This window comes from Schistocerca cancellata, chromosome 1 (genome assembly GCF_023864275.1).
Source record: "Schistocerca cancellata isolate TAMUIC-IGC-003103 chromosome 1, iqSchCanc2.1, whole genome shotgun sequence".
Classification (NCBI taxonomy): Eukaryota; Metazoa; Arthropoda; class Insecta; order Orthoptera; family Acrididae; genus Schistocerca; species Schistocerca cancellata.
Window position 1 is genome coordinate 459,781,992 of NC_064626.1, and position 20,501 is coordinate 459,802,492.

Below are 20,501 nucleotides of genomic sequence, written 5' to 3' on the forward strand. Positions count from 1 at the left end.
TGACTGCCAGTAACTTCACTGGCGTAGCGCAGAGTAAACAGTCTTTGGAGACTCGAGATTCTTTGGGAGACCCATCAGCGACTTGACTGAGGATACATGTGTCGTGAAATTCTGCATTGTTTTTCTTGTGTTTCTGTAATTATACAAACCTTAATAAAAATGTCTTATTGTAATAAGTTGGAGTTTTCGGTGCGTGGTCCATCACTATAGTAAAAAAAACAACGTATATTGGTAACCCCAAGTCACGAAAATACGTTGCAGTCGCTCGCTGTGTATCACCGGTTTCGCGCCAATAGACAATGTCGCAGCCTCCAGTTTTTTGGCAGTGCACGTCGCCACGACCGCAGAATGGACATTCGACTGTGAAGAGCAACGCTTTACGCTGTGTGCTACTAATACACCGGGAATGTCCATATCTCCCGTGTTTGCCTCGCCTGGCCAGACGACTCTAACCTCTGCCGGCATACCACACCGGGCGCTGTACACATTATCGCGGACACCTTCTATGGCATTCTACGCTCGACAGAATGCTCCTCCAGCACAGGACCCCGGAAACCCTGAGTTTCTACCGCACAACATGGACCATGCAGTTGTCCAGTTTCTGGGTCCACATGCACGGCCGCCGTTTAACATGTCCCCCTCCGCGCCAGTCAAAGGGACACTCGCGCCAACCCCGCCGAGCCATTTATACACCTATCTGTCCTGCCGCCCCACGCACACCTCGGGTGAAGCACCTGCCATGGTTCTGCCCCATCACTCGGCGCTCAATCGCGGTCTTGCGCCTCTGCTCGAGATTTCGACTGCATCGGCAGTTGATCCACCTGCACCTGCCGCGCCGTGCTTGTCATGTGGCCCTACAGATTCCGTGCCTACAAGGACTGGATACCACGTCTCGCCTACACAGCTAACGGACGTTCAACACAACACATCGCCCACCACTGAGGCACAGTTCGCACTAGTGAACACTGTGCAGAATCCCCATACATTTCGTGCCTTTCCTACAGCCCGCCCCATAAGCACTGGCACCCGGCCGTTTTCTGAAGCTGCCGCCGTTACAACCGGACAACCCAGTGACGTGGTTTACCTTTGTGGACAACATGTTGGACATACACAGTATTGCGGAAGACAGCACTCATTTTGTGTGTTTAGTGAACCACCTGCACAGCCACCCTGATCTCATCAGTGACTTATTGCTGAACCCACCTAAGAGCAACAAATATGCCTCTGCTCGTGCATTACTCATCGAACGCCTCTCTCATCTGCCGGCCAATAAGATTCACAACGTAATTTACGACGAGACTTTAGGCAACAGAACATCCTCACAGCTGTGGCAACGCTTGCGTGCATAGGTCTGTACCGAGATCTTGCTGAACTTAGCTCTCTGGGCATTGTGATTGGTGAAGCTGCTGGAAGAACTACAGTTACATTTGCTTCCACATACCGCAGTGTCACTTGAGGCTAAACTACGGATGGCGAACCAGGCATACGCCATTATTCGACACAGCCACATCCCTCCACGCAGCACAGTGCTTAATACCGCTGAGGTTGGTAATCCTGTGGGTATACTTCCACAGTCAGGTGGTAGAGGTCGGGCGTGTGCGTATCGCGGACAGCACATGGAACAGCAACCATCTAACGGCCAAGACTTGGAACTGCCAGCAGGTCGGCAACAGCCTCTCCCCACCCCAACCGGCCTTGCGCCTGCCTGCCCCGCCTTCCCCTCGCCTGACACTTCAGCTGGCACAGACGAGTACAGCTGACTCACGCATATGCTGGTTTCACATCAATTTCAGGGATGCCGCTTGCAACTGCCGTCCACCCTGCATGTTCCCAAATGCCGCACGCGGGCCGCAGTAGGCGTCACGGCCCGTGGATACATGCAGGGGCGCCCACAGACGTTGCATTTTGTCAGATCCACCACCTCACGAGGAAGTCTGTACGCCTTGGATGTAGATTCGCGCCGGTATTTTCTCGCCAATACCAGAGCAGACGTTAGTGTCATACCTCCCACATTTTCTGTAAAGGACACGACACCAACCAACCTGTCCCTTCGTGCAGCAAATAGGTCGACACTTTGTGTCGAGGGTTTGGCCAAGTTACCTACTGAACTCATACCTGGCAAACAGTTCACTTGGTCCTTCTACGTGGCTGATGTTGAAGATCCAGTATTAGGCATTGACTTCCTCTTCCACTTTGGACTGTCTCCAGATCTTCAGTCAGTCGCATTATTGCACCACACTTCGTCCACTCATATTGCATGTTCAGTTGCCTCTTTGCCCCCCCCCCTCCCCTACCCCTGAGCTGCCCAATGACTTCGACACAGCTCCCATCATTGGCGGACAGCCTCACAACTTCCATTGCCCAGCTCCGCCCCGAACGCCCTGCAGTTGACAATCTCCGTGCTTACAATGCTGAACTGAACCATGCCATATCATCGGCTACACAAGCCCTCACTGAGGCATGATGCCTCATACATTGCCTGTCAATGCCGCCACCATCTGACGCCGAAGATGCACCTCGTGGAACTTTGTCGCCACCAACGCAGACAGCTTCCCCGGCACATCAAGTTAGTGACTCTTGTGTGCTACCGATTCCCGTTCACGACCTCCCCCGAGTGAGTTCGCCAGCCGAGCTGAACACTATCACGAATGGCACGACACACAAAATTGTCATGACAGGTGGGCCACCAGTGCGTCATAAAGCGCGCCGACTGCCACCACATAAACTACGCCTTGCTAAAGCCGCAGTGGAGGAACTTCTACGGGCAGGTATTGTTCGCCCATTGGACAGTAACTGGTCCTTGCCCATACGTTTAGTCCCCAAAAAGGACAGCACTGTGTGCCTCTGCGGCGACTATCATCATCTCAACGCGTGGACGGTATTAGACAATTACCCGATACCTCATTTACAAGACTTTGCGCAAGTACTTAGCGGAGCACGCATCTTCAGTGTCTTGGACTGCCACCAGGTATATTTACAGATACCAATGGAACAGAGTGACATACCAAAGACAGCAGTGATCACACCTTTTGGCCTGTACAAATTTTGTTACATGCCTTTATGGTCTCAAAATTGCGGCCCAAACTTGGCAGCATTTTATAGACTCACTTCTTTTTAACTGCACATATTGCTACGCATACCTCGATGACATACTAATTTTCTCCCCCTCAGACAGGCAACATGAACTCCACCTGGCCACGATACAGGACTTATTGACACGTAACGGAGTCGAGATCAATAATGACAAGTCACAACTCTGCTGCACTGCTGTCACTTTTCTGGGGTACACCGTCTCCTCGGATGGTATATGCCTCCCCGCAGGAGTTGGTTGACTGCATTCATGATCTGCCCCTCCCAGTGTAGTTTCACAAATTACGCCGGTTTTCAGGAACTGTCAATTTCTACCGTCATAACCTGCCGATGGCGGCAGCAATTCAAGCCCCTTTGACTGATGCATTGGCCGGGAAACAAACCTTGGGCAGTCGCCAAGTACTGTGGTCTGACAACATGGTGACAGCTTTTGAAGACCTTAAATCAGCATTAGCACATAGTGTGACTCGCTTACAGCAGATGCAAGTGATTTCGCAATTGGTGCAGTCCTCCAACAGCATGTCAATGACACGACTCAACCACTCCGGTTTTTTTCCAAAAAATTATCTACAGCTCAACATAAATGGTCAGCATTTGACAGAGAATTGCTTGCAGTTTATGAAGCTGTAAAATATTTCTGCACAGATATTGAAGAAAGGAGTATAACAATTTTCACGGACCATCACCCCCTCGCGGAGGCTATCCGTAACCCCACTACTGACCGTCTCCCACGTAGGTTCTGGAAAATTGACTTAATTTGCCAATAAACAACAGACATCCGTTACATTCAAGGTTCAGAAAATGTGGTGGCTGACTACCTATCACGTATCACTGCAATTTCATCCCCCACTAATTTCGATGAATTGGCCCACTTACAGGACAGTGACACCGAATTGCACAACCTCCGACAGGACCCAGATACTTCCCTTCAGATCATTTTGTGCAACCTACTGGGCTCAGCCAAGCCACTGTGGTGTGATACATCCATGGGCACCACTCGGCCTATTGTTCCCCCTGCGCTGCGTCGCCAAGTGTTTACTACTTTACATAACCTGGCACATCCTGGTGCTAAGGCTACTACGTACCTAGTTGCAGAATGCTTTGTATGGCCAAGTGTGAAGAGGGATTGTCATACTTGGGCTTGTGCTTGTTTACAGTGCCAGCGCAGCAAAGTTGGCAGGCACACACAAACCAGTCAAGGTAAATTCAACATCCCAAAAGGTCATAGGACCATTACCCGTGTCTGATGGTTTCAGGTATATCCTGTCCGTCATTGACCTCGTTACACGTTACCCCCACAGGACATCACAGCAGATTCCGTAGCACGCGCATTTGTATCCTCCTGGATAACTCAATTTGGCTGTCCTACACCCATCACCACCGACCAGGGAAGACAGTTTGAATCCCTGCTGTTTAACAAACTCTGTGTCCTCTGTGGGGTGGATAGATTCCACACTATGGCTTACCACCCTCAGAGCAATGGACTGGTCGAGCGGTGGCACAGAACTCTGAAAGCTGCACTCATGTGGCATGGTGGTAAGTGGTGCGACGCCCTTCCCTGGGTTATGCTAGGAATACGCACGGCTTACAAGACAGACCTCCAGGCTTCACTCGCAGAGCTCCTGTATGGCGAGACCCTAGTTCTCCCTACAGAGTTCGTCAACGACGAGGCAATCGCTGACCTATCTGGCCTCCCCATGCTAGTTGAGCGTGTCCGGACACACATAGCCACAATCCGCATGCCTCCTCCACGACCACATACCCGTCCTTGGGTGTTCCTGCATTCGGCACTGGACTCTTGTGAGTTCATTATGTTACGGGATGACACAGTCAAACTGGCATTACAGCCACCTTACTTTGGCCCGCATCGAGTTGTGGCTCGCACCGACAATACTATGGACATTCTCGTCAGTCAGACAGTTTCCCTCCAATGTGTGAAACGAGCCTGGACGATCGAGGAATCTGTAACACACACCCCCGAGTCAAGTGTTCTTCCATCAGGTGAAGACCCCGATCTCACACAGACCACCCACTCCCCTGCGCCCCACCAGGATCATATGTGCACTGAGCCTACACCTGTGGGCAACTCAGTGGTTGCGTACGATGATACTCTACCCTCGTTTGAAACAGTCACTGCGTGTGACAATCCACAACCTCAGGCTCAACCACATGTTGCGTGTGACATTACACCGTCCTAAGTGTTGTCACCCAATACCTCCACAGAGTGTTCCAGTGTTTCTCCTGAACTACGTTACTTTTCACCCAGATCCCCCCCTAGTGCCCCCTACATCCACTGTCGACGAAATTTGCATCGAAATCAACACCTCTGAGTGCCCATGCAACGAGCTCTCCTTGCAGCTCCACAAGGGATCCACGTTCGTCCTCCGCATAGGGGACACTTCACGTGGGCCCACACTCACGTCACACATCACCATCCTGTGCACAGTCCCTATCCGAAATGGGGTGGATACAGCTGCCATAGCTGCAACATTCATCACCGACGGGATGCTCAAGATTCGCATCCCCCTCTCTGCCAGTTCAGTTCACGTGCGCAGGTCGACCAGTCCCCCCCCCCCCCCCACACTGGATGGCGGACTATATGAGCGCTAGTCCACCCTGCACAGACAGTATGGACTCTTAGCACATGCTGCTACCAGCAAGCATCCCACAATGCCACTACACAGCAAGACACCCACGTCCTTCCCCCAGTGCTCCGCACTCCTGGGGGGAGGGGGGGCTCTGTGGCGACAGTCGACCGCCAGTAACTTCACCAGCGAAGCGCAGAGTAAACGGTTTTTGGAGACTCCAGATTCTTTGGGAGTCCCGTCTGCAACTTGACTGAGGATACACGTGTCATGAAATTCTGCATTGTTTTTCTTGTGTTTCTGTAATTATACGAACCTTAATAAAAGTGTCTTACCATAATAAGTTGGAGTTTTCGGTGCGTGGTCCATCACTATAGCCAAAAAAACCCACACATTTATTGTTTCTATGTTATGATGATCTGCTTCTAGTAAAGTATTAATATAGATTTCAGACACAGATTGGTAAGCTGCACAAACAATGAGTTGTTTCACAAAATTCTCAAGTATCAAACAAACATCTTGGCTGTTCAGACGCCACTGAATGACATAGTTTCTCAATGACCTAATTCTCATCAGAGACAGACTAATAACACAATTACTTTATTGACAAACACAAGCAAACTGTTTTAGCTGATTGAATACTTGCCCCCAACTGATTATGGCCTTGTATGTGAACCCTATATATAAATAATATTATGGAAACTACCAAATTTTAAAATTTAATGCCATTGCATTATTAATAACAATATAAATATCATAAGAGGTATAGAATATAGGTTCACATTAGTCACAGATTTTATTGTGGTTAGTGGGTGTCTGAGTGTTCTTAAATTAATATGAATAATGTTTCCATTTTGTAAGAGGAGATGTTTGTGTGTAGATACCTGGATCAACAAAAGCTAAAAAAGAATTTTATGATCTGAATATTCCATGGAGCTAAAACGTTATTTTAGTATAGCTATACAATTTTGGAAACAGATAAAGTGGGACTATAAAATTCTGACATTGAAATTTTAAAAGAATTATATTGTAGGATTCAAATATTCTTGGATATGATACTTTTTAAGCTATATAGTGTTTGTAAACAGTAATAAGTTATTTGACATAATAGAAGTACATTCAAATATGTTATGCCACTCTTGAAACAAACAGTTATCAGTGGGATTCAAATTTGGAGAGCACACAGTTTTTGTGAATTATACATTCAGAATTGTTCTTTAAATAAATTGTTTCTACATGAACTATTTGTTTTGTTGTTCCCAGCTGGCTGTAAAATATAGTTTTGAATAATAAAATTTATCAGTACACAGTTTTTTGTAGTATTCAGTTTTATGCATTCAAATTACATGCATTACATGTAGGATAGGAAACAAAAATTAAGAACAACATTTGCAGACTGGAACTGCAACAAGTAGAAATAGAGCCATTCCACATTGTTACATCTCAAAACATATATTGCAGAAAAAGCAACAATCAGATTACATTAAATATTGAACTTGTTACCCTACTCAAGCTCACTGTGTACATATTGTGTTGACCCAAATCCTGAAGTTCTTCTTTGTGGTGTACACCATGGAGAATATTTCACGGTTTTTTAACATATATTTTTGTTATATGGAAGCTTAATTTTTGCATAAAGTGCGTTATATGACAAAAAATATCTTGATGTCTACTATTGTTGGCTCCAAAGATGCCATCCACTTAATTAATTAAATTAATTTAATACTTAAGGAATACTTAATTAATTTAATACTTAAGGAATGGCTTCAGTGGGTTTCTGATTCACTGAAATTGTTATTTATGTTAATACTGCCAGAAATGTAATGAATGGCAATTTACACTATTTGGGTAAATCAATACAGGTTGTAATTATGCTCTAGTTCATACCAGATGTGTGTTTCATCAAGACTGAGAACAGGCAATTCTACTAATCTATTTATTTTCTTCATGCTTTCATAAAATGGAGATCACTTCATGGATGGTAGCATTTCTATTCTGATTCCAAACAGTTGTTTCAGTTTGAGATGCATGTTACTAGCTAAATTACTTCATAACTCATGATTTTAAACATGGCTGTGGCAGCAACTGTTAAAATTCTTCTCTCTCGTCAGATGTTCCAAGCGCAAGTTTTATCCGTTTGACACTAGGATACAGATAAATTGGTTCTATATTTCTATTTTACATAAATGTCTTTAATTGGCCTGATATGTTTTACTTATTAAGACAGAGTTTGAATTAACACACCCTTTAATAATTTTTTGATGCGCTTATGTATGTATTTATTAATTTTAATATGCGCGAGTCTGGCACATGCAAGTGCCATCTCTCGGCGAAACCATCTGCCCTAGTGCTGTCACGCTCATGTCTCAAGAGTTCATAAGTGAAGTAATGCTGCTAATACTGTTCGCTTTGACCCTGTGCTCATTACACATGTTGTACAAATGGAGATGATGTTTTAATTACTGACGACGCCTTTGGAATAATTGTTTTTATTATTCTCCATTACATGATGTAATTTTAGTAAGTACTAATGATTTTGTGCCTACATTACTGTAGTAATTTCACTGTTACTTAAGCTTCTGTTTCTCACTTTCGTTGATATGGCTTTTCTAATGAATGTGTCTCTCTGTTCAGGTAGTTTTACTTCTGATGAAGGTATATTTATATGTACCGAAACCTTGGTCAAGAATTTTAATAAATTTTATCCTGCAACTGTTTTTGGCTGTCATCCTTTATTGTGAAGAATTTTAACAGTTGCTGCCACAGCCATGTTTAAAATCATGAAATATGTACCTGCCCAGGTTTCAAAGGCTGTTTCTAAATACATGGACATCTCATTTAAAATCCTGAAAACAGGTATGGCTATTGACTTCACTAAACAGTGTGAGAGACGCCATTTGACACCGAATTACGTGAAGGCCTTTATCAATGTGAAACAGTGTAAGAAGTTTCCATCTACTAAAGCTAAACTGGTGAAACAAATTATGAGTGACAGAATCAGTGACCTTTATAAGAAGAAAGATAAACTAAATGAAGAAGCTTACTCTTTGTATCTCTATATTACTAGAACTTTTAAAGATTATTTTAACTTTCATGTAGACAGTATTTGGCAAAGTGTTAATGAGTGGTTACACAATCGTAAGGTTGAAATTCAGTGTAGGCATGATTTTAAACTTCATAAACTGGAAAATGTTACCCCAAAATCTAATGTTGTTCATGCAAAAAGAATTGTCAATTGCGAACACCAATTTTTCGACAGAGTAATAAACAAAACTTCTATAAGCTTTACCCCTCAAGAAAGCGCCATGCTAGCGAGAGGTTTTAAATATAATTTCATGCCTAATATTAACGATCCTAAAGTGGTAGATAATTTTATTGTTGACCTTAAAGTTGGTCTTGATTCCGTAAAAACTGAAAAATCCCAACAAAATAGGATTGCTCATGAATGTAGCGCAATTATAGAAAGAGAGGTCAAGTCGGTAAAAAACAGTGATTTAAAACAGCGAGGGGGTAACATTACTACTAGTATTAACCGTAAACTAAAAAATAATGAGGCTCTCATCACTAAATCAGATAAAGGTAATTCGCTTGTTGTTGCCTATAAAAGTGAATATATTGCTAAAACTTTGGCTTTTTTCGAAGAAAATGGTATATTTGAAATTGAGCAGGATCATACCCCCATGTTACAAAAGCAAATTAGGGATACGTTAAGAAGAAGTAAACATCTTATGAAAGAGTTTCAAAAGAAAACCTTAATTAATATGAACCCTAGAGCACCTATGCTTAGAAGTCAGTTTAAGGTACACAAAAGTCAACACCCAGTTCGTCCCATCGTTAACGGAATAAAGAGCCCACATCATAAACTAGCGAGATTTTTACACACTAAAATTAAAGAAGCCTTTGTTTTTGGAAACAACTACTCTGTTAAAAATAGTGCTGAGGTAATAAACAAGATAAAATCGATAGAGATCACTTCTTCCTCTCGTTTGGTTTCTTTTGACGTCGTAAGTTTATACACTAATGTTCCAGTGGATATCACTCTTAAGATTATTGAAGATAACATTCGACAACATAAAACTCTAAGTGAGCTACAGTTGTCGGAACTTATGTCACTACTGCATGTTGTACTAGATTACAATTACTTCCAGTTTAATGGTAAAATGTATGAACAACCATTCGGCTTAGCCATGGGTTGCCCGTTAGCTGGCATCTTAGCTGACATCTTTGTGAATGCACTAGAAGAAAATTTCTTCAAAAACAATCCTACGTTAGGCAATAAGATTTCTTTTTATGCTCGTTATGTTGATGATATACTCATACTGTTTCAAGGGTGTGACCAAGATCTACAACAACTGTTTCATGTTTTCAACAGTTTCCATGAGAAAATGAAATTCACAAAAGAGATGCAAAATAACGAGAGAGAACTCCATTTTCTTGATTTGAAACTCAAGTTATCGGGTAACACTATTAGCTTCGACCTTTTTCGTAAAGAAAGTTTTTCTGATAATATTATTCCAGCAGATTCCTGTCATCCTCAAACTCACAAGATCGCCTTTTTTCATTCCGCAGTTCATCGCGCTGTGAACACACCTTTAGCACAGAATTGTTTTGAAAATGAAATATCTTTATTAAAATCAATAGCTACTAACAATGGATACGACCCTAAATTAATTGACCAAATTGCTAAGAAAAAAACAGCTGTAAAATTTTCTACTTTAGGAGATAACAGGGAAAAAAAGTGTGAGAGTAATAACTTTATTTCTATTCCATTTTTAGGGAACGTTTCATATAAGATAAGAAGACTTTTACAGAAACAGTACGGTTATAGAGTTGCTTTTTCCGTAAATAACAGCCTGAAACGTAGAGTAATTCATAATATTGGAACACGAGAAGAACTCAGCACTAAGTCCGGGGTATACAAAATTACGTGTAACGATTGCCCAAACTATTACATAGTGCAGACAGGTAGACCCATTAAAGTTAGGTATAAAGAACACTTGTTAGGTAAAAACGGGGAAAACGTATATAATTCCACCTTTGCTGAACATCTATGGCTCTTACGGCACACGCCAAGTGAACTGGACGACGTAGAGCTGCTTCATGAAGCTAATAAAGGTTACAAACTAGACTTGCTCGAAGAATTAGAGATTTTCAAGCATCTGTCTCTAAAAGACGGTTTTGTTCTTAATGAACAGGTGCAGCTTCGAAACAAAAATTTTTAGACAGTTTCAAACCCCTCATTGCCTTAATGTAACATAGTCTGGCTGACTAGTGGTTATTTTCTTGCTTGTTAATGCCGGTGAAATGCACTTTTCCTGTCTTGTTGGGATTCTACGTATTGTGATGTTTGTTTGTTATGAATTTCAATGTGTATGTATGGTTAAATGACTACTATGTTTTATTCATAATGACAGATGTTTTCGTTTTATTATAACATTTTTTTGGTTGTTTCGCTAGTATGTATTTCGCTGCCTACGTTACGTGAGACTCTCGCGCATTACACTAGTGCCCTCTCTCGTCAGATGTTCCAAGCGCAAGTTTTATCCGTTTGACACTAGGATACAGATAAATTGGTTCTATATTTCTATTTTACATAAATGTCTTTAATTGGCCTGATATGTTTTACTTATTAAGACAGAGTTTGAATTAACACACCCTTTAATAATTTTTTGATGCGCTTATGTATGTATTTATTAATTTTAATATGCGCGAGTCTGGCACATGCAAGTGCCATCTCTCGGCGAAACCATCTGCCCTAGTGCTGTCACGCTCATGTCTCAATAGTTCATAAGTGAAGTAATGCTGCTAATACTGTTCGCTTTGACCCTGTGCTCATTACACATGTTGTACAAATGGAGATGATGTTTTAATTACTGACGACGCCTTTGGAATAATTGTTTTTATTATTCTCCATTACATGATGTAATTTTAGTAAGTACTAATGATTTTGTGCCTACATTACTGTAGTAATTTCACTGTTACTTAAGCTTCTGTTTCTCACTTTCGTTGATATGGCTTTTCTAATGAATGTGTCTCTCTGTTCAGGTAGTTTTACTTCTGATGAAGGTATATTTATATGTACCGAAACCTTGGTCAAGAATTTTAATAAATTTTATCCTGCAACTGTTTTTGGCTGTCATCCTTTATTGTACTTCATAACTATCAGTATTGATGTTGCCATTAAAAAAACAATGGAAAGACAAAATCAAACATTCCCATCTTCTCCATTCAATCTGACTAGCCAACAACACTTTATAGTAAACAGTTTCACTAGACATCCACCAGATTTACTCTCACCAATCTCTAGCTATTCGATGTGAATCACTATCTAGTTTGTGGCATCATATGGGCTACACATCATGCACCAAGCCTCATCATTCAAGAAATCCTCCTTCAGCTGCTCCACAAACCAGTAATAAGATTGTTTCAGACATAAATCATTATTGTGAACCAGATCTTGTGATCACTGAGTTCTTGATAATAGCATGAATTAGATTTTACAGTTTCCCGATTGAGCACTCAGTCACAAATTCTGTACCAAAGCTGCAAGGGAAGTCCACTGCAATAGATCAGAACATCTAGCAAATAGTTCTTGCAATATGTTTAACAAGAACAAATCTCATAGTTTGCTCATAAATGATACGCATGAATAATGTTCCAAAATAGCAGTAGGAAGTGTCCTCTACCATGGACTTAAGTACTTTGCTCAGTATAGTATTAGACAGATTAGTTGATAAAAGAAAGCATTGCACAAGGCAGCTACTGCAGTTCTTCAATGCAGTGAACTGATTTCTCTTCATTGTTGACACTGCATTATCAACACAGTAAGGAACAATGGACAGTATGAAATGTAATGAGCACAAGAGGTAGGTAGCAGGGATGATGAATACTTGACTTTTGTGCATTGGGAGAATTTTAGGGAAGTGTAGCTCATCTATAAAGGAGACTTTGTATGAAACATCTGCATCATCCATTCGTGAGTACTGCTCAAGTGTTTGGGATAACCCAACCAAGCTGAACAGAACTAACAAATACAACAAGGAATTATTTGTCTAATTGACTTTTGTTGATTAGATGTGGGGGGCCAACTGACACGAGAAATGAACCAATAGCCAATGAAATGGTTTCCAGCCAGGCCGCACCAAAAATGGTTAGGTCAGTTTTGTATTTTGGAAAGATATTTTTCCTGGATACCAAACATACTTCTTATTGTAACACAATGACTGGCAAATACTGTTCAGACTTTCAGGGCAGCTGGATGAAAAATTCCATTGTAAAAGAGAAACAGCTCATTCATCAGCATAACACAGCTGCCCACAATGTTGATTTAACAATCAGCAAACTGCTACATTTCAAGTATGAAATTTTCTAATGATTACATTATATCACATGAACTTTTCATTCCAAAGATCCATGTTGAGGAGATCCTTAAGGATATGGACTATGTAATTTTTTCTTACATTGTGTGATTAACAAAAACTAACAACAATAATAACAATGATAATATTAATAATACTAATAGTAATACATACAGTGTGACTTCTCCTTGTATTCTATCTTGTATATATGTACTTTTTATTATGATATTTTGCTGCATTTGCTATGCCTGTACATAGCACATAATGAGATAAAACATGCAGGGTGCATTTGTATATTCACTTATGTCCAACCACAGCACAACACAGTTTATATCACTTACATTTCAATGGCAGATAGACTGCAATGGCTCACTGTTGACTCTACAACAGTTCATACCAATATGTAGGTACAAAGGTGAGCCCCAAATAGTGCATCATAAACTTGTAACATACTCTGCAAACTACAACATGGAGCATAGCAGAGGGTGCTATGTACTAGTAGCAGTCATTCTCGTTCCTGTTACTCTCTCAAATGGGGCAAAGGATACGTGATGGTCTATATGCCTCTGTGTGAGCCCTAATTTCTCTTATCTTGTCTTCACAGTCCTTAAATGTAGTGTACATTTGTACTTTGGCAACAGAAGAATCATTCTGCGGTCAGCCACAAAGAGTGCTTCTCTAAATTTTCTCAATAGTGTTTCACAAAAAAACTATGGTCTTCCCTGCAGGAGTTCCCATTTGAATTCACAGAGCATTTCTGTAATACTTGAGTGTTGAACAAACACACTAATAACTGACCTAGTAGCATGTCTCTGAATTGCTTCGATGTCTTCCATCAGTTCAACTCCCAAGCAGTATTCAAGAATTGATTGCACAAGTGTTCCATACACAGTCTCCTTTATAGACGAGTTACAGTTTCCTAGAATCCTTGCAGTAAACCAAAGTCAACTATTCACATCTCCTACATTCATTTCATACCACTTTGCAATGTTACAGTTAGTTATTTAATTGACATGACTGCATCAAGAAGCACACCACTAATACTGTACTTGAATGTTACAGGATATTTTCCCCTGCTCATCTGCTTTAACTTACACTTTTCCACATTTAGAAGACGCTGTCATTCATTACACCAGACAGTAATTCTGTATAAGTCATCCTGTATCCTCCTACAGTCATTCAATGAGGGCACTTTCCCATGCGCTGCGGTGTCAGCAGCAAACAGTTGCAGTGTGTTGCTCCCCCTTTTCATCAGATCATTGTTCTATACAGAGAATAAGAGTAATCATGTCACACTTTCCTGGGGCATTCCGTGTGACGTCTTTGCCTCTGATGAACATTTGACATTCAGGACAATGTACTAAATTCTATTACTTAAGAAGTCTTCAAACCCCTCAAATATTCCTATGCTGTATGCTCAGACCTTCGTTAACAGTCTGCATTAGGTCTCGTCAAGTACTTTCTGGAAATTGAAGAATATGTTGCCCTTCATCCATTTGTTTACAGGACTTCATCTAAGAAAAGGCAAGCTGAGTTTCACATCAGTGATGCTTTCTAAATAAGTGCTGATTTGTGGACAGAAGCTTTTCTGTCTGAAGGAAATTTATTGTGTTTGAACATGGAAAATGTTCCAGAAATCTGCAGCAAACCAATGTTAATGATTTTGGCCTGAAATTTTGTGGGTCTGTTCTTTTACCCTTCTTGTATACAAGAGTCACCTGAGGTTTTCTCCCAGTCACTGGAGAAAAAAAAACTGGGTGATAGATTGGCAATAAATAAAAGTTGTAACAAAAGGGTCTGGACAAACTTTCAGGAAAGGTTATTCACTTATAGAGGAATAAAATGTATTATATGGACATAGGTCGAGAAACACTTTATTTTCATGTTACAGCTCATTTTCTGCTTCTCTTTATAATCACATTAATAATGGAAACACACACAAATGGAACACGCTAGTATTTATGAAACTTTTTCTTGCTTGGTGACTCCACGATTTCTGAGCTGGGGACTGGCAAACACTGCCAGTCTTCTGTCACTGTAAGCTTTGGGCATGCTTCAGCAACCATCATGTGACACAATGGTCGAATGTTGTACGTTACAGTGATTGGAGATCTTTGCTTGATCACCAGGATCGCAAGGATGGTAAAAACCTCTGCTAAAAAACCTTAATCTCAAGCTGTTCTGCGTGCCAATGAGGTGCATGGCTATTGAGGTAGAATAGTTGTTATTGGGGTAGAATAGTTGTTATTGGGCAACCTCTGGGGAAACTGCTGCACCTCAGTTGTATAAGGCTTACTCAAGCAAGTAGAGCTCGCTCTGAGCGCAAGCTTATATCCCTAGTTGCTAAAGGGACCGAGATGGAACCCTCAAAATTTGCTGTTCCTCCTCTTCCTCCCAGCGTAATACCAAGTCTAACAAGAGGGATCGTGTAGCCAGTCCTCCATACTCAGGAATGTTTCGGAGTTCTAGTGTAAGTAGTAACATGCTGCTAGTCAGAATGTGTTTTTACTAGTTAAAAGGAAACAGGGCAGCTTTGAAAAAGTCTCATCTTCTTACATTCTAAAGGGATTAGAGGGGATTGCAGATACATTAAAATCCGTTAAGCATTTGCAAAATGGGCACTGTTGGTCGAAACCTCAAGTTCCCAATGAGCGAAAAACCTTCAGAAAGCCAAAAGCCCTGGGGAATGTACCAGTGAGACTGAGCTCCATACCACTTTGAACTACTACAAAGATGTGGCGTGGAGGAATCTGGTGGACATTCTCAAAGACGAAACTAAAGGTGAATGGGCCCAATAAGGCATTGTTGAAGTCCAAAATATAATGACAAGGGTGAAAAGCGATCTGGTTAAGTCAAACTCGTTTGTACATGCTTTTAACAGCACGAAACTTCCACAGAATATCAAGGCAGGTTTCATTCACCTAAGCATGCTGTGTGGTGCAGACCCCAACCAAATGCATTGTTTCAAACCCCAGTGTTTTTGGGCATACTTCTGTGGGGTTTAAGGCAGAAGCCATTAGTGGCAAATGTGTTATGACTGCCCACAAAAGAGTCACTTATTCATCTCCTCTGAAGTGTATGAATTGTTCTGGGGATTACCCTGTCATGAGTAGGGACTGCAGTGTATATCTTGAAGAGCCGTAGATACAAGAATGTAAAACTACAAAGTGCATTTCGTAAGGTAGGGCCGAAGAGATGTATAAGGCCATTCTACCCTCAATATTCGCTACCTCTTTTGCTTCTGTTCTTAAACAGCCAGTTCAGAAGACAGATGCTACTACACAAATTGAGTTTGTTAGTATCAGCACTAGCACCAGCGTTTGTCGGTGCACTCATGCTGCTGCAGTTACTTCAAAACCCATACCTTCTCCCAGAACATAAGAAAAGGCTGTGGTTGCCGACATTGCGGTGCTCAATGTCTCTCCAGAGGTTCAGTCTGGTGCACCACACAGCACTTCCACTAGCAGCGTAGTGGCTCCAAAGCCTCCACAATCAAAAATAAAAAACCAAGACAAAGGTAGAGAATAAACGGCTGACGGAGGCAGGAAGCAAGCTGTCTCTTGGGTTCGATGTCTCTCTCTCTCTCTCTCTCTCTCTCTCTCTCTCTCTCTCTCCTTGACTCTCCAGTGGAAAGACAATGCGAAAGTGCTACCACCATGATAAATGACTCCCATATTACAGTGAAACATTAATGGGTTCAGGACACATGTGAAGGAACTGAAACTCCTTGCACATGAGCACCACCTGTGCTTGTTTGCAGGAAAGGCATTTTAAAGCGTCTGACACCCCTGTATTATGGGATTACACATTCCATCACAAGGTTGACGTGCCTAGGGAAAGGGCCCAGGGAGAGATCACTGTGTTTGTCAATAACGCACACCACTCCTCTGCTCTCCCTCTGGCTACTGAGTACTTACCTCAATAAGACGTGATAGACACTGAAGCTCTCACAGATCTTACACAACAACTCCCCTGACCATTTCTCCTACTGGGAGACCTCAATGCCCATCAGGTATTGTGGGGTTCGACCTCTACTTGGACTCAGGGTTGGGTTTTGGAGAACCTCATGACATATCATAGGCTGTGCACCCTCAACATGGGCACTTCCACTCCTTTCAGTGCTGCTACCGGGTCATCCTCAGTTGACGACCTCTCTTTCTGCTCTCCAGCCATTGCACACTGTTGAGCAGGAAGTCATTGATGACCATCATTACAGTGATCATTTTAATCTTTACCGCCGTATTTTTAATTTACCTGAATAGCATATGTGCAACACCATTCTCCATTTTAAACACTGTGCGGTTTTTGGACCTCAGTTTTGACTCCAGACTGTCTTGGTTATCAATGACTGAAGGCAGGAGCCCAGAATGCAATGAACTTTTTGAAGTGTCAACAGCAGTTTGCGTGAAAATGCTGTGAGACGACGCTGCCATTTGGATGCACTTTTAATAACTTTTCTTATGCCTTGTCTTCCAACAACCTTACGCGTTTTGACTTCCCGTCATTTTCAAAGGAAATGTTATGTAAGTTACGTAAAACTATTCATTAGATACATTGCACTATATCAACACTCTCAATTGCGAGACAAGTGCAAAAGTTTTGCACTTGTCTCATGATTGAGGAGAGGTTAGCCACAAGAAGCTTTTTAGAGGTTGGAGAGAAATACGGAAACATCAGCTACACAACACAATAACATGTCCCTGTCGGCGTTCAAAGCAGCTTCCAGTCCCCTCAGAATTGATAAAAATCGGTTCTGCATTCGAGGAACTCTTGTGTCTGGTGATATTACAGAAACAAATTTCAAGCATTCCTGCAAGCAGTTCTTTCAAGTGCTTGAAGCTTAGTTCTGTAGTAATATCAGCAAGCAAAATTAGTAAAATTGTATGGAAACCTGGGAAGCAATTATATCTGCCTGGCAAGATTAGGTCCAGGCAGTTAATGTACGACATTTTTCTCATGTTTTGCGATAATTTTATGACAATGACATGCATTTCGCAGACCTCTTACCAGTCATTGCAGATGCGTGACGTATTTTTCGAAGTGCGTTTCTCCTAACTGCTATGTTATTCACCAACCTATATCATATTTTTAAATTAATAAAGTAAGTAGTGTTTTAGAGAACCCTCCGTTGACCATCCTTAAGAGGTACACACAGCAATTACCCTTGCATAAGCCTATTAAGACTGTTTTGTGTTATAAAGCCTACTTGAAAAATTGAATCTGAGATATGATATGTACAAAGCCGAACTGAAAATATAAACAAAGCACACTCAGGCGACGTGGCTAGTTCATGAAGCTCTGGAGAATATTGTCAAACCGTCAATGCTTCACCTCACACGTTCGGAATGTATTGGCAACAATGAGAATATTTTGAGGGCCATCAATATTGCTCGTTAATATTTGTAATACTGACAGTATATCAATACGCGGCCTCAGATGGTCAATATATTGACAGTTTGACAATATTATTCAACATGTGAGGGCCCCTTTAAGCTAGTACCGGTACTTTCTTTCAAATACCCTGAAAGCTTTGGACCAACAGAATTAATTAGATATTATGTGGGAAGATGCAAATGGTGAAGAAGGCACTTACCGACGATCAAAACCGTAATGTGAGGAGGTGCAAGACGGTGGACAAGTTCTGATGCGTGTAGAAACTTGTTTTAAGAAAAGATGACGTTGTGGACCTGCACAACTAAACAGACGGTACCAAAGAATAGCCGAATAACTTCACAGATTGTTTAATTATCTATATGTTTCCAGCACATCTTATCTAAATACAGTCTCCAGTCATATTGCTGCCGGACACAGAACAAGTAAATAAGTGGCCATAACTTTTCCGGCTTACAAGACGGTATTCGCTCTCTCCAATGCAGTCTCGCCTGTGTTCTGATTGTTGCTTCTTCTCTGGACTGTGATGATGCACTTGCTCTACACCCACATGCGTAAGCGACATAACTATGTGAAGTGCATGTCTTGGGGGCGCTATTAGCGTATGAAATGCGGGAAGAATGATTGCCTCAATGCCCCTGTGCACACTGTCAGTTATACGGCTTAATCTTGTCGTGGTCCCTACCGGAGCGATACGTAGGAGGACTGTAGTACTCTACATTCCCAAATTATTAACTCGACACTGATTGTAGAAAATTTGTAAGCAGCCTTTCACGGGGCAGCTGACGTCTCTCTTCAAGCAGCACGGCTTCTTCAGCGTTTCCATGGCACTCTCCGGTAAATCAGACAAACCTGTGACCATTCGTGCTGTGCCCTTCTTTTATATGTTCAATATTCCATTTCAGTGTTAAAGTTTAGTACGGGTTCCACGCACTTGACCAATTTTCTGTGATGCATCCCACGAGATTTTCGTAAGCTATCTCCTTTGTAGACTATCCGCAGTTTATCAAATGCAGATATATTCGTCATTAGGGAGTGCCCATGATCATTAGGGTATACGAAACTGTCCAGTTTCAATCTACAGACTACTTCTCTTCAGTACATACAGAGAAACGATCTTCAGACAGAAGTTGAACGTTTTTGTCTTCATTTTCCCCGTAACCTACCAATGAACCAATGACTCCATCAGATTTATGTGCGGTTGAGTCTATGTGACCGTTCCATGTCATGTGCTCGCAAATTTTTACACCCAGGAATTGATATGAGTTGACTGATTTCAGTTATGATTCACTGATATTAAATTTTTGGGTTTTGTGAAGTGAACAATTTTACATTACATAACGTGTAAATCGAGTTGCCAATCTTTGCACCACTTTGAAATCTTGTCAGTATCTGACAAAATATTTGTGCAGCTTGTTTTTTTTCACATAAGACAGCAAGCTGCTGATTATCCGACTTGTGGATTATCCATGCGTAGTCCGTCGATTCATAAAAAAATGAAAAACATAACCTGACGTATTCTGTTCTAATTAGAACGAATATTTACATTAAATTTACGGTTAAAATAAAAGTTTTTGGTCGTGAAAACGTAGATGACGAAAACATCCGCGAGTAATTAAATATCGATCTGACTGTGAACTGGATTCGAGCAGGTGAACGAGATGTAGTCAACGTAGCGTGTTCGGCGTAGGAAGAGACTGAAGATGGTGTGATCACAGAACCCATTATCACTCACACTGATTCACTTAATGCTTTGATCTGTTGTTCGGGTATGTAGGACAAAATTCGTTTCACTGTGCTGAGGTTTTACTATCGGGAAAATAAAAACCGTCGCCAGAAAAAAAATTAAATGAAAAACGAAAACATAAAATAACTAGAAGACAGTGATACGAAATGCAGCGAGATTTATTGTAGTTTTGTATATAAGTTGTCACTTTGCAGCGAGTAAAGCGTAAGCTTTCAAACGTGACAACCAGTACTTTTTCAAAATACTGTTAATAGCCGTTTCCGTTAAAAATAATGTTGCTTTGGATATCTGTGTTTTGGGTTATCTGTGCAGTCTCGGGTCCGCATTAAC

General features: G+C 41.6%; 1 protein-coding gene across 2 annotated transcripts in view; it reads right to left on the reverse strand.

Moving 5' to 3' along the window:
- Positions 1–20,501, reverse strand: part of LOC126176998 (uncharacterized) — a 59,700-nt gene that overhangs the window by 38,634 nt on the left and 565 nt on the right. The window lies entirely within an intron of this gene.